The sequence below is a fragment of the Sciurus carolinensis genome, chromosome 2 (assembly GCF_902686445.1).
Source record: "Sciurus carolinensis chromosome 2, mSciCar1.2, whole genome shotgun sequence".
Classification (NCBI taxonomy): Eukaryota; Metazoa; Chordata; class Mammalia; order Rodentia; family Sciuridae; genus Sciurus; species Sciurus carolinensis.
The window spans coordinates 70,546,506-70,558,689 of NC_062214.1; the positions used below are offsets into that span (position 1 = coordinate 70,546,506).

General features: G+C 41.1%; 1 protein-coding gene across 1 annotated transcript in view; it reads right to left on the bottom strand.

The window, feature by feature from the left end:
• Trpm1 (transient receptor potential cation channel subfamily M member 1) overlaps positions 1-12,184 on the bottom strand; it is a 107,578-nt gene that overhangs the window by 68,167 nt on the left and 27,227 nt on the right. The window contains exon 2 of the mRNA XM_047540651.1: positions 5,088-5,167. The gene's annotated coding sequence lies outside the window, so the exon portion shown is untranslated. The remainder of the gene's footprint in view (positions 1-5,087; positions 5,168-12,184) is intronic.

Below are 12,184 nucleotides of genomic sequence, written 5' to 3' on the forward strand. Positions count from 1 at the left end.
TATCACACAATCTGCTCATTTAAAGGGTACAATTTAATGGTTTTTAGTATTGATGGATCTGTGTGGTCATCACCACAGGCAATTTTAGAGCATTTTCAGCACCTCAGAAACTGTATATTTTGAAAATCACCCTTCCACTTGAACATCTGCCTTCTATCTCCATTTACACATGAACTCCCCTCCCACAGACATCGTCAATCACAAATCTACTTTCTGTCTTTGTAGATTTCCCTACATCTATCTCTGCAGATTTCTACACATTTCATATAAGTGGAATCATATGAGATGAGGTCTGTGTGGAGAGAGGGCTTCTTTGACTTATTATGCTTTCAAGTTTTATCCATGTTGAAGCACATATCAATACTCTATCCCCTTTGTTGGTTGAATACTATTCCAATAGATAGATGGGTAAACTTTTTATTTACTCATCCTTTGAGGGATATTTGAGTTGTTTTAACATTTTGACTATTATCAATAATGTTGCTATGAACATTTATATAGAGGTTTTTGTAGGGACATGTTTTTTTTTTTTTTTCTACAAGGAATGGCAATACTGGGTCATATGGTTCCATTATGTTTAACCATTTGAAGAACCACCACACAGGTTAAAAGGGCCTGCACCACTGTGTATATTCACTAGCAGTGTATGAGGGTTCTGATTTCTTCACACCCTCTCCAGCACTATTTATTATTTGATATTTTGATTCTAGCATCTTGCCAGGTGTGAAATAGTATTTCATTGTTGTTTGATTTGCATTTCCCTCATGAATAATGTTAAGCATCTCATATATTTTTTGGTTATCTGAATATCTTCCTTAGAGAAATGTCTATTCAGAGTCTTTGCCACTTAAAAACTTGGGTTATTTACCCATTTTATCAGTGAATTGTAAGAATTCTTTGTATGTCTTGGATATAAAAACCTTACATATGTGTGTGCACACACATGTGATATATATAACAAAGTATATATGTATATATATAGATCTTTTTATATATATGTATTATATATATATATGTGTGTGTATGTGTGTGTGTGTGTGTGTGTGTGTGTGTGTGTGTGTGTATATCTTCTTTTTTTTTTTTTTTTTTATACCAGGGATTGAACCAACCGGCCCGTAACCACTGAGCCATGTCCCCAGACCTTTTTTATATTTCATTTAGAGACAGGATCTTGCTGAGTTTCCAAGTACCTGACTAATCTGCTGAGGTTGGCTTTGAACTGGAGATCCTCCTGCCTCAGCCTCCCAAGTTGCTGAGATTACAGGCATACACCACTGTGCCTGGCTATATTTTTTATCACATAATATATATGTCATATATATTAAAGTTGTTTTCATTATTCTGGGTTCTTTACATTTATATGTGAACCTTACACTCAGATTGTCAGTTTCTACAAAGAAATTAGTAGAGATTCTAAAGCGGATTGAGTTAAAACTGTATATCATTTAGAGAGTATTGCCATTTTAATGATACATCTTCCAATCTGTGAATTTGTTTTGTTTCCCCAACTACTTAAGTCTCCATTAATTTTTTTCAATAATGTTTTGTACTTTTGGTATCATATTGGTCTCACAGAACTAGGTGGAAAGTGTACCCTCATTTTTATTTTTGGAAGAGTTTGTGAAGAATTGACATTAATTCTTCCTTCAATGCTTTTTAGAATTCAGCAGAGAAGCCATCTAGACCTGTGCTTTCTTGATTATTAGTAAACTACCAGAGGGTAGTTTTTTAAAAAATTACTAATCCTATCTACTTATTATAAGTTTATTCAGATTGTGTATTTCTTCTTGTGTTAGTTTTGGTAGTTTGTGCCTTTTAAGGAATTTGTGTATTTCAACTAAATGATCCAATTTGTGGGTGTACAAATGATAATATTGCTTATACACATTTTTATTTACATAAAGTTTGTAGTGATGTCTAATCTTCCACTTCTCATTCAAATCACCTCAGTCTTCCTTCTTGTCTTCTTCATCAATCTAGCTAAATGTGTGTAAGTTCAGTTGATTCTTTCCAAGAATAGCTTTGGATGTGACTGATTTTCTCTATCAAAAATTCTCTGTTCTTCAGTGTGGAGAACAGAGAATAGGATAGAACAGAACAGAGTAGAACAGAATATCTATTCTAGTATCTCTTTTTAGTAAAGTCCACTTTCAGCATGAATTTTTCCTTCTTCTTGCTTTAGGCTTAGTTTACATTCATGTTCCCAGAGTCTTGTGGTGAAAAGTCAGGTTATTTATTTAGAACCTTTCTCCTTTCTTAATACAGGTATTTACGGGTAGACATTTTCCTCTCAGCACTGTTTTAGCTGCATCCCCTAGGTTTTGTTATCTTGTGTCATTTTCATTATTTCACTTTTTATTTTTCCTTTGAGCCATTTGGTTATTTAGGAGTGTGTGGTTTTAATTTGCACATATTTATGAGTTTCCCAATTTTTTTCCTTCTTATTGGTTTCTTCTTTCCAATTTCACTGTGGTTGAAGAACATATTTTGTATTATTTCTATCCTTTTAAGTTTACTGAGATTGCTTTATGAGCAAACATAAACATATATTTTGGAAAATATCTTAGAGCATCTTCCCACATGCGCGTGAGAAGAATGTGGGTTCTGTTTTGGGGTATCATGTTCTATGGATGTATGTTAAGTCTAGCTGCTTTATATATAGTGTTGCTCAAGTCTTGTATTCCCTTGTTGATCTTGCAAGTGTTTTGTTATTGAAAAAGGGATTTCGCAGTCTCCATTATTGTTGAATCGCTTTTATCTGCCTTTATTTCTGTCAATTTTGCTTCATGTCTTTTGGTACACTGTTATTAGGCACATATATGTCTATAATTGTCATATGACTTCTTAGTGGGTTGACCCCTTGGCATGTCCTCTTGGCACATGCCTGAGGCAGGAGGATTGCAAGTTCAAAGCCAGCCTCAGCAACTTAGAGAGGCCCAAAGCAACTTAGCTAGACCCTATCTCTAAATAAAATATTTAAAAAGTACTGCAGATGTGGCTCAGTGATTAAATGCCCCTGGGTTCAATCACTGGTACCAAAAGAAAAAAAAAATCCTTTTTATTCCTAGTAACATTTTTTGCCTTAATGTCTATCTTTTCTGAAATCAGTATAATTATTCCTATTTTTCTCTGACTGCTGCTCCTATAAAGGGTCTGGATGGAAGGGAGCTCTCATTTGTCAACTGCAGTCCTGTTACCCAGGACTTAGCCTCAGCAATAGGTAGCTGAGGACAGGGTCCCTGGACCAACAGTTTCTGGCTGGGAGTTGAGGGGAGAGGGTGTCCTGTGTTCTAGGCTTCAGTAGAGTGGTGCGGAGGGAGCCTCCGACTTGCTGAGCTGGGATTGGGGGAAGTTCTCTTTGATTAAATTCCATAGACTTCTACTGAACTTTAGTAGATTTCCATGAATAGGTATTTTTTCCTTGACTGTTTGCCTTTGAGACAACTCACAGGGCCTTTAACTAGTTTTTTTTTTTTTTTTTTTTTTTTTTTTTTTTTAAAGAAAATTGGTCTAATTAGTTATACATGGCAGTAGAATGCATTTTGACACATTTTACACAAGTGGGGCACAACTTCTCATTCCTACCAGTGTGCAGAGTCACACTGGTAGTATAATCATACATGTATATAGGGTCTCATTCTCACTATCCTTCCCTCCACTCCCCTCCCTCCCCTCTGCCCAATCCATACTTCCTCCATTCTTTCCTACTCCCACCCTCCATATGGATCAGAATCTGCTTGTCAGAAAAAACATTTGGTCTTTGGTTTTTTTGGGTTTGGCTTATTTCACTTAGCATGATATTCTCATAATTCTAGCTTTTAGGAGTCTATGCTAGAGAATACACAGAGCTCACAGAGGAGACCTATGTGTGAGCACTGAAGCTCTTCTGCCTCTTCTGCTGCCTGGCCACTTGGCCGTGTGGCAGGTTGTCATGCTGGCAGGTGCTAATAAAGGCCAGTATGTAAATTTTCTATCAAGGAGAGCCTGGGTGCCACAAAATAAAGAGGAACAATGAAGGGAAGACTTGTGTGATCGCTGGCATTGTCCCATAGTGGCATTTATATCTTGGGGGACAATCACAGGGGTTCAAGCAGAGAGGAAGATGCAGGGTGGTGTGTGGGGCAGGGGATCTTGGGGGTTTGGGGGTACTGTGATTGCAAGTGTAAATTTGATGTGGGTAATCTCTAAGAGTCTGTGTACTTCTGAATCAGTGCAGTGGGTGGATTTCATGGTGAATATATGGATAAATCATTTCTCCTAGCCCCTAAACTCTGCCTCATAAGTTTTTCCCTCAGAGATAAGATGTTTTAGCTAAATTCATCTTTGATTTCTTTCTTTCTTTTTTTTTTTTTTTTAGTGAGAGGAACTACTTTTATTCATTGAGATGTTTTCCTGATTAATACAAGTCTTATGTCAGGTGTTGGTTCAACTTCAGAACCTAGGAGACAACCTCTTAGGCTCAGAAACCTTTCTTTTTTTTTTAATTTTTTTAAATTTATTTTTATTATTGTACACAAATGGGATACATGTTGTTTCTCTGTTTGTACATGGCGTAAAGGCATACCATTTGTGTTCATCTTTGATTTCTTGCATAACTTGAGAAGGCCTTTTCTTCAGCTAATACTTGATACAATTTCATGTAGGTGAATGAAATTGTTTGATATTTGTATGCAAGTTAAACCCTTTAATAAAATTGTATCTAATTACCTTAACCACCCAGATTTTCCTGTGATAGAAATTCCTTTTTATCTAAATTATGAAATTATTGAGGAAACAGAAGAGACCCTGGACATCTGTCCAAAGCTCTCAAGTTCTTGATTTCATTAAGGGTAAGAGGAACAGTGTGGGTCCATCTGATTTTGAGAGTTCACATTACAGCAAGTGACAGATAGACACTCTTTTCTAATCTTTTTTATCTTAGCTTATCTTAGGAGCTTATTAGCTCAATGACTGCCTTGTTAGTGACTCATGTGGGGACTAGATCCTGGTCACCCTACTTGATTCATCTCCTCCCCTCCCCCAAATACTACAAGAATAGCTGACATTCCCATACTGGGATAACGTCTTAATTATAGCTTCCAACTTACCTGTTTGGGTCTTTGGTGCTGGGAATTACAAAGATACACTCTCTTTTGCAAAAGGTTTTCTCTATCCAAGCTTTCTGGCCCTGAAAGAGAAAAAAAAATAGAAATTAGACTGATAAATCCACAAGCAAGCTATCAACAGAGTTCATTATTTTACTTTTATAAAATTAATGTGACATTAACAGCAATATATCTAAATAGTCACCTCCAATCAAGGTGGATACAAACCTCATTAGTAATATGACTTGGAACATGTATTTATGGTTTCCATTTGCTGAACCTAAGCACCCATATCTGTTGAAGATATTTTTTGGTAAGGTGCCGTGGGGACTTCTGAGGACATGAACCACAGGGCAAATGTTGTTCACCATCTGGAAATGGCAAATGAAGGGTGGAGACACCAAGCTGAAGGGGCAGGAGAGCCGGGGCCAGGTCCTAGAGCAGAGTGAGGCAGTAGAAAACTCCCCACAGTGGCCGCACCCATGCTGGATGCCACAGCGGCCCCTGCCGGCTTTATTGTGTGTGTCATCTTAACCTCAGTGTCAGAAACACCCTCAAGTGGAGGAGGAAGATCAGAGAAGGGAAGCAATGGGCTCTGCATCAGAAGGGCTCTGTCATTCTTGTCTCCCAGGACTGTGGGAGTCAGTAGGTAGAGAGAGGGGGAAGAGCCTTCCCAGATAGGGCAGTGTGTACCAGCTTGCAGGGATGCAGGAGCCAAGAAGTCCCTGGCAGAGGAGGGTGGGAGGCAGGCTCAGAGTGCACTTGTGGTTTTTGTGTGTTTGTGGCCTGTGTGTTGTGTGATGTATTTGTGCCTGTGTGTGTGTATGTATGATGTATGCTTGGTGAATGAATGTGTGTATGCTGATGTGTGATGGGTGTTTATGTGAGTGGGTGTTTATGTGTGTGGTGTGTGTTTGTGTGTGCGTTGTGCACGTGTGGTGTGTGTGTGTGTGATATGTGTTGTGTGTTTATGTGATGTGTGTGAGTGTGTGGTTTGTGTTATGTACGTGGTATGTCTACAATGTATTGTGTGGTTTGCGTATGACGTGTGTGGTTTGCGTATGACGTGTGTGGTATGCGTATGTGTCTGGTATGTGTGTCTGTGTGCATGTCTCTGGGGACAGTAAGGGAGCTACTTGGCAGTCACTTGGAAATGGAGATGGTTAGCATAAAAATCCTGAGTCAGATCTTAGAAAATCCATGGCCAGCACACCCTGATGTCCTTGGTAACTTGCCTACAGTCTCCCTGGGCAGCATCCCAGTATGACCTGAGGCCAGGGTATGACCTAAGGTGTCTAGTGGGAACAGCCTCAGTGCTGTCTTCCTGCTGCCCCCATCCACAGGGGAGTGCTGCCGATCTGGGGATTCCCTCTTTGGAGGCTGCCTCTCTGGAGGACTGCAGTGACAACCCAGTGTCACAGAGGGCCCCCTGACATGAGTTAGGTCAATGACCTGATACTGTATCTGTTGCTTCACATGAGTCCTTGCCTCATTTTAAGCTCTATAGGTAGAACTTCAGGTCCCTCCCAAACTGAGCCATTCTGGGGGATCCCAGAAATATCTGGTAACCTGTAATGATTATAATATTCCAGGGACCTGGACTTTATCCAGGGACCTTCAAAAAGCAACACTGTTCACTTTTTCCCTCCAGATAATGACTGCTTGAACAGTACGTCATTGGTCCCAGGGTTGAAACGTTTGTGCTAACAAGAGGAAAGCATCTGCTCAGAGGACAAAGCACAGAGAAGTGAGCCCTAGAAGTCCTCCTCCTAGTCTCATGTGGAATGTAAGAGCAGCCCAGGTCAAATAGCAAAGCAGAGCATTCTCTGACTGAAAGGAAAATATGTGTTTCCCTTTTGCATTTCATGCCTCACTTCCCAGAGAGGCTGGGATAGCATACTTGTGTTTGTTTATAAAAACATAGGGGTCACACTGTTTGAATTGTATACCAACTAAAGACAATAAGAATTCTAAATAAATATCAAACTCCTGTGAGTAGGTTACTCTGCCATAGAGACAGAAGATAAAATGTCTGTGAAGTCAGCATACTATAGTGATACATGCATACCCATGTCTATAGCAGTGCAGTTCACAATAGCTGAATTACGGAAATAGCCTAGGTGTCTGTCAATAGAGGAATGAATAAAGAAAATGTGGTATATATACATATGGAGTTTTATTTAGCTATTAAAAAGAATGAAATTATGTCATTTGCAGAAAAATGAAGAGAATTATGCTAAATGAAATAAGTAAGACTCAGAAAGTCAAAGCTTGCTCTCACATGAGAGTATTTATTAATTACAAAGAGGAAGTTAGTAACTTGACAGTAGAGAAATCTGGTGAACAGCACCTAAAAGATAAAGTGAATCACCAGTATTGGAACAAAATCCACGAGGCTTCTGATGAAATGTACTGAGAAGAGTAAAAGTGCATAACCGAAATCTGATCAGGACACATCAGACCACCCAAACTGAGAGAGAGCCTGTAAAATACCTGACCTGTACCCTTCAAAAACGTGAGACAGTGAAAGACAGGAAAGACAAAGGATCTGGAACAGAGGCTGTAGAGACAAGACCACGGCCGGCCCCATCCCTGCGCCATCCTGTATTCCCTAATGGTTGGTGCCTCTCCTCAGTCAAGCCTGCTCAATCTCTCACCCCCTGTTCTCTCTCTGGGTCTGCCTTCTTGGCCCTGCCCTATGATCCTGCCCTGTGGACTCTTCCCTCTCTTTTCAGTCACCCTAGGATAAGGTAACAAACAGCACGGGGCATGGCCAAGGAAACCCGTGTCAACACTGGTAAATCAAAAACCTGTCTTGCCCCTGAGCTCCTAGGTTCGGGTTCCATGTGATCAAAAGGAACAAATGCCTCTTGTCCTCTAGGGTTTGCACCACAAAATGGACAAAGAAGCTCCAGTAGCAGTACTGTACCCTTGGCTTTTATTACTGTGTTTGTTCTGTCACGGAGGACGTTGAAATACCTCCATCATAAGAAAGGTGTCCCTGTCTCCTCCTTATCTTGCCTGCGCAGCCTGTCTGTGACCTCTCAGCAGAACCTTGGCCTTACGTTTTGCCCTTCCAACTCTGAAAAGGAGAGCTTTTCAGGGTGCAGAGCGCCACATTGCTTGTGACCCTGGGCAAGTGCAGCTGGCATCTACAGCCCTTCGGCTTCACTGATAATCCTCCCCGCTCCCACTCCAATAGAAGTGCTAGCATGTGACCAACATACTTTCCCTGAGGGGGAGAAGTGCTTTGCTTTAATATTAACCTTTGTTATTTTTTAAACCTTAGTTGAGGAGAGTATCTTTGGTTCAATACTACATGTTACTACTGAGTCTCCAGAAATGTTCTAGAACTTTCTGAAAATAAACAAGAGGGATGGGGGCCTTTCTTTGCCTGTGGACTCTCTTTTGGGAAGCAAGACATACAAATCATGCCCTCTCCTTGTTCCAGCCTATGTTCAAATTGTTCTTTCTTCAGGCAGGCTCTCTTGACTCTTTATCTTACCCCAGGTTCCTGTTTCCTTGTCCTTCACACACCTCTCCCGTCATCAGTGATCTGCCATATTACCAGTGCCTCCAGGAATTCCTGGTGAACAGTCCATACTCTACTCTTTTTTTTTTTTTTTTTTGCAGCGCTGGGGATGGACCCTTGGGCCTTGCACATGCTAGGCAAGCACTCTACTACAGAGCCACAACCCCAGCCTACTAGATGCCTTTCAATGATTTACTGAATTAATAGTCTGACGGAGCAATGCCATGCTTCTCAGCCCTTACACTGCTTATAGCAGTCTTATCCCTAGAGCTCACACCTGCCTGCAGAGCATACACAGCAGAAGGGAGCTAACCCCAGGTGACCCAAAGAGTCTTTGCTCACATGGGGAAGAGCGCAGCTCCTGAATGCTGCTCAGAGGCTACGGTTGAATGAAAGGCAATGGGTGGAGGGCCCCCTTAGTAAAACATTCCGTCTTCCCCTCTAGTTACACTCCAGTGCTGAGTAAATGCCAAGGTTGTAACCAAGAGTCACAGAATTGTTTAACTGATACTCCCCAACTTCTCAGAAGTTAGTCACACAAGATCTAGAGTGACAATGGCCCACCGCAGGTGAAAGCTTGTAAGCATCATACATCTTCTTCTTGCAAAACATGTCCTTGTGAAATGAAAGGAGGGCAGGGCCTCCTGTGGTTCATTTATGAACCCCTTTAGACCCCTCTCCCTTATGTCCAATCCTGGAGAAATCCAGGAGAGGTATGTCCAATCCTGTGAAATATTTTTATCCACTAGTAATGGTCATTTTGAATGACTTAGTGAGAGATGATGGGAATGCTTTGTATTGGGGATTAAAATCTACCCATGAGGGTGTTCATCCCAGTTGTGATGTCTATCCTCCTGAATGAAGGTACAGCGGAGGTTGCACTGGGAACAGAACACCAGCATCACCACCACATCTCTCAAGTCCTCTGAGCTATGATTTTTCTCATTTCTGAAACAGAAATACCTTTAAGCCTCAGCTGGGATCATACAGTATTTGGGAAGTACTAGAATTAAATGGGAATCTTGGTTATCATTAAATGACCCCACTGCTGAGTACCACCGGTCCGTGATGAGCCTCAGGAAGTGGTAGGAAAGTTGGATATGTGCTACGACCATCCAAGTTATCTTTTGTATAATCTGGATGGTGGTCCAGATACATGTTGTCATCATTCTCTGGATTTTCATAGATTTAGAATGAAAGGACTAAGGAAGTACAGACATCAAATGTCACTCTGTGAAAAGCTTTCCTGTGAAGAGAGCTGAGAAACAGGTAGTGGGGGGAGGCAGGGGCATGAGGGGTCATGGGAGGGATTCAACAATCTGAACTTCTAGAATGTATTTACATACGCATGAGGTGAACCCATTAAGAATGCAGGAGAGACAGGAGGCAGCAGGGGACACACTTAAGAAGTTTGGAGCAGGGACAAGGGCAAGGCATGGGGGGTCTGCTGTAAAGACAGGGTGTGACTTTGGTCTGGGAAGGTAGGACATTGGGAAGTGGCTTCTAAACATAAAAGCTGGGTTTTTTTTGCTAGACAAGACTGTTTATTCAATGGCCCTGTTTCTTGAGCCAAAATTAACAGCAAACCCCACAGTGAAATGACTGATTTGTGGACCAGTTTAGCCAGAAGAAACCACTTGTTTCATGTGTATATTTAGAGTAGATGACTCAAACTCTCACCCGCTGCTGCATATGGCCCACACATGGGCTTGGTTTGACCCTTGTATATAAAGTACAGTCAGCTGCCCTTATTAACCAAGAGGGAGACCATGGTTTCTGGCTTCTCTTGAAAGACATGGTGGCATTCCTCCACTACTACAGGTGGCTGTGGGTCCCCACCTCTGTACTGATGACTCTTTGGGACCTGCCCTTGCCTGGCTCCTGGGGACACCTATGGGCCCCACCTGGGGCAGCACCTGCATGCTTGGAAACTCTGCACTGCAGAGAATTAAACAAGCTCTCCAGTCAAAGCACTGGCACAAACCACCCTTCCTTATGGGCACAAAAGATGAAAACCCACAATCATTCCTTCCTGCTCCACCCTCCCGCCTACTCGCCACCACTGCCCTCGGAGGTCACAGCCTGGGTCCAGCAGGCCATTTCTGGGTGGGATAGCTGAGACTCCCTGCTTTTCCCCTTAGGGACACTTTCAGGTCAAATTCAGCCTCTCTGTACCATATGGCAAAGCAGCTCCTCACCTTGCTGAGTGTCTTAATCCCTGGCTTTTACCTACAGGCTATAGGTTGGTGTGAGACCCAAATGACCTAGTTCTTGATAGAACTAATTTCCTGTGCTTTTTACCTTCATAGTCCCTAGGAATGTGACAGGGTTAGCCTGAAGGAAACGTCAGACTTGTCACAGACAACCCTTCTCCTGCGTTGTACTTCCCTCCTCCAGGTCTCCAGGTCTTTTCTATCCTAGGAGCCCTGCTCTGGGGACACTGAGACAATCTTCTGGACTGGAGTCCTGGAAACAGCTCAATCTTTGAACTAAGGAAGGGATACATTCCTTTTTACTTTCTCTCTTGAAAAATTGAGATAAAATTCCCAAGGCCCGAAATTCGCCTTTTAAAGTGTGCAGCTCAGTGGTTTTTAGTATATTCCCAAGATTGTGTGACGATCACCATTATCAACTCCAGAGCATTTTCATGACTCCTAAATAAACCTCCTGTTTCCATTAGCAATCACTTCCTATTCCTCCCATACTGCACCCAGCCCCTGGCAATCTCTAATCTCCTTTCTGTTCCTAGGGATTTGCCTCTTCTGAATATTTCAAATGAACAGAATAATTCAATATGTGGCCTTTCATGCCTGGCTTTCTTTCACTTAGCAAAATACTTTCAAGCTCTGTCCATTTTGCAGCATGTGTCAGAACTTCATTCTCTTTTATACCTCACTAATAATCCATTGCAAGGATTTACCAATTAATGATTGATTGAGTTGTTTCCACTTTTGGATTATTGTCAAGAGCACTGTTATGAAGTTATTGCTCTTTTTAAAGGGAATACAGAGTAAGAGGAAAAGAAAGGAAGGAAATTCATTAACTTATTAATCTTGTGGTTTTGGTTAGGGGATGCAGAATTTTTCTTTAATTTCTCCATCATCCATTTTATATTCTTAATTTTCTAAGAAAAAACATAGCTTGCTTTAATAGGAAGGAGAAATAAACTGTGCCAAGAGACTCTCTGTCAATATGAGGATGCTCCTGAATCCAGGGTCTCCCCAACTGCAACAAGCTCTGAGGCCCAGCCTTACAGTTTACACTCTGAGTGTATTTGTGACATCATTAAAATTATCATTTTCCACTAGTGCTGCTGGTTTTCGGTCCATCATCTTGGACTTATGCATATTTTAATCTACATCTGCAAATAATGGAATCATAGGATATGTTTCTAATGCTAAATAGTAGTTTTAATTCAGAGCAATGAAAAAAATCACAAAAATGAAGTCTTATCGAAATTAAACAGTAGATTTTTAAAAAAATTATCTGGGTTTTATCTAAAATGTGAGTTCATGCCCATTTGCTTTTGGATTTATTATATGATTCAAAGTCCAATCATGTAAGATAA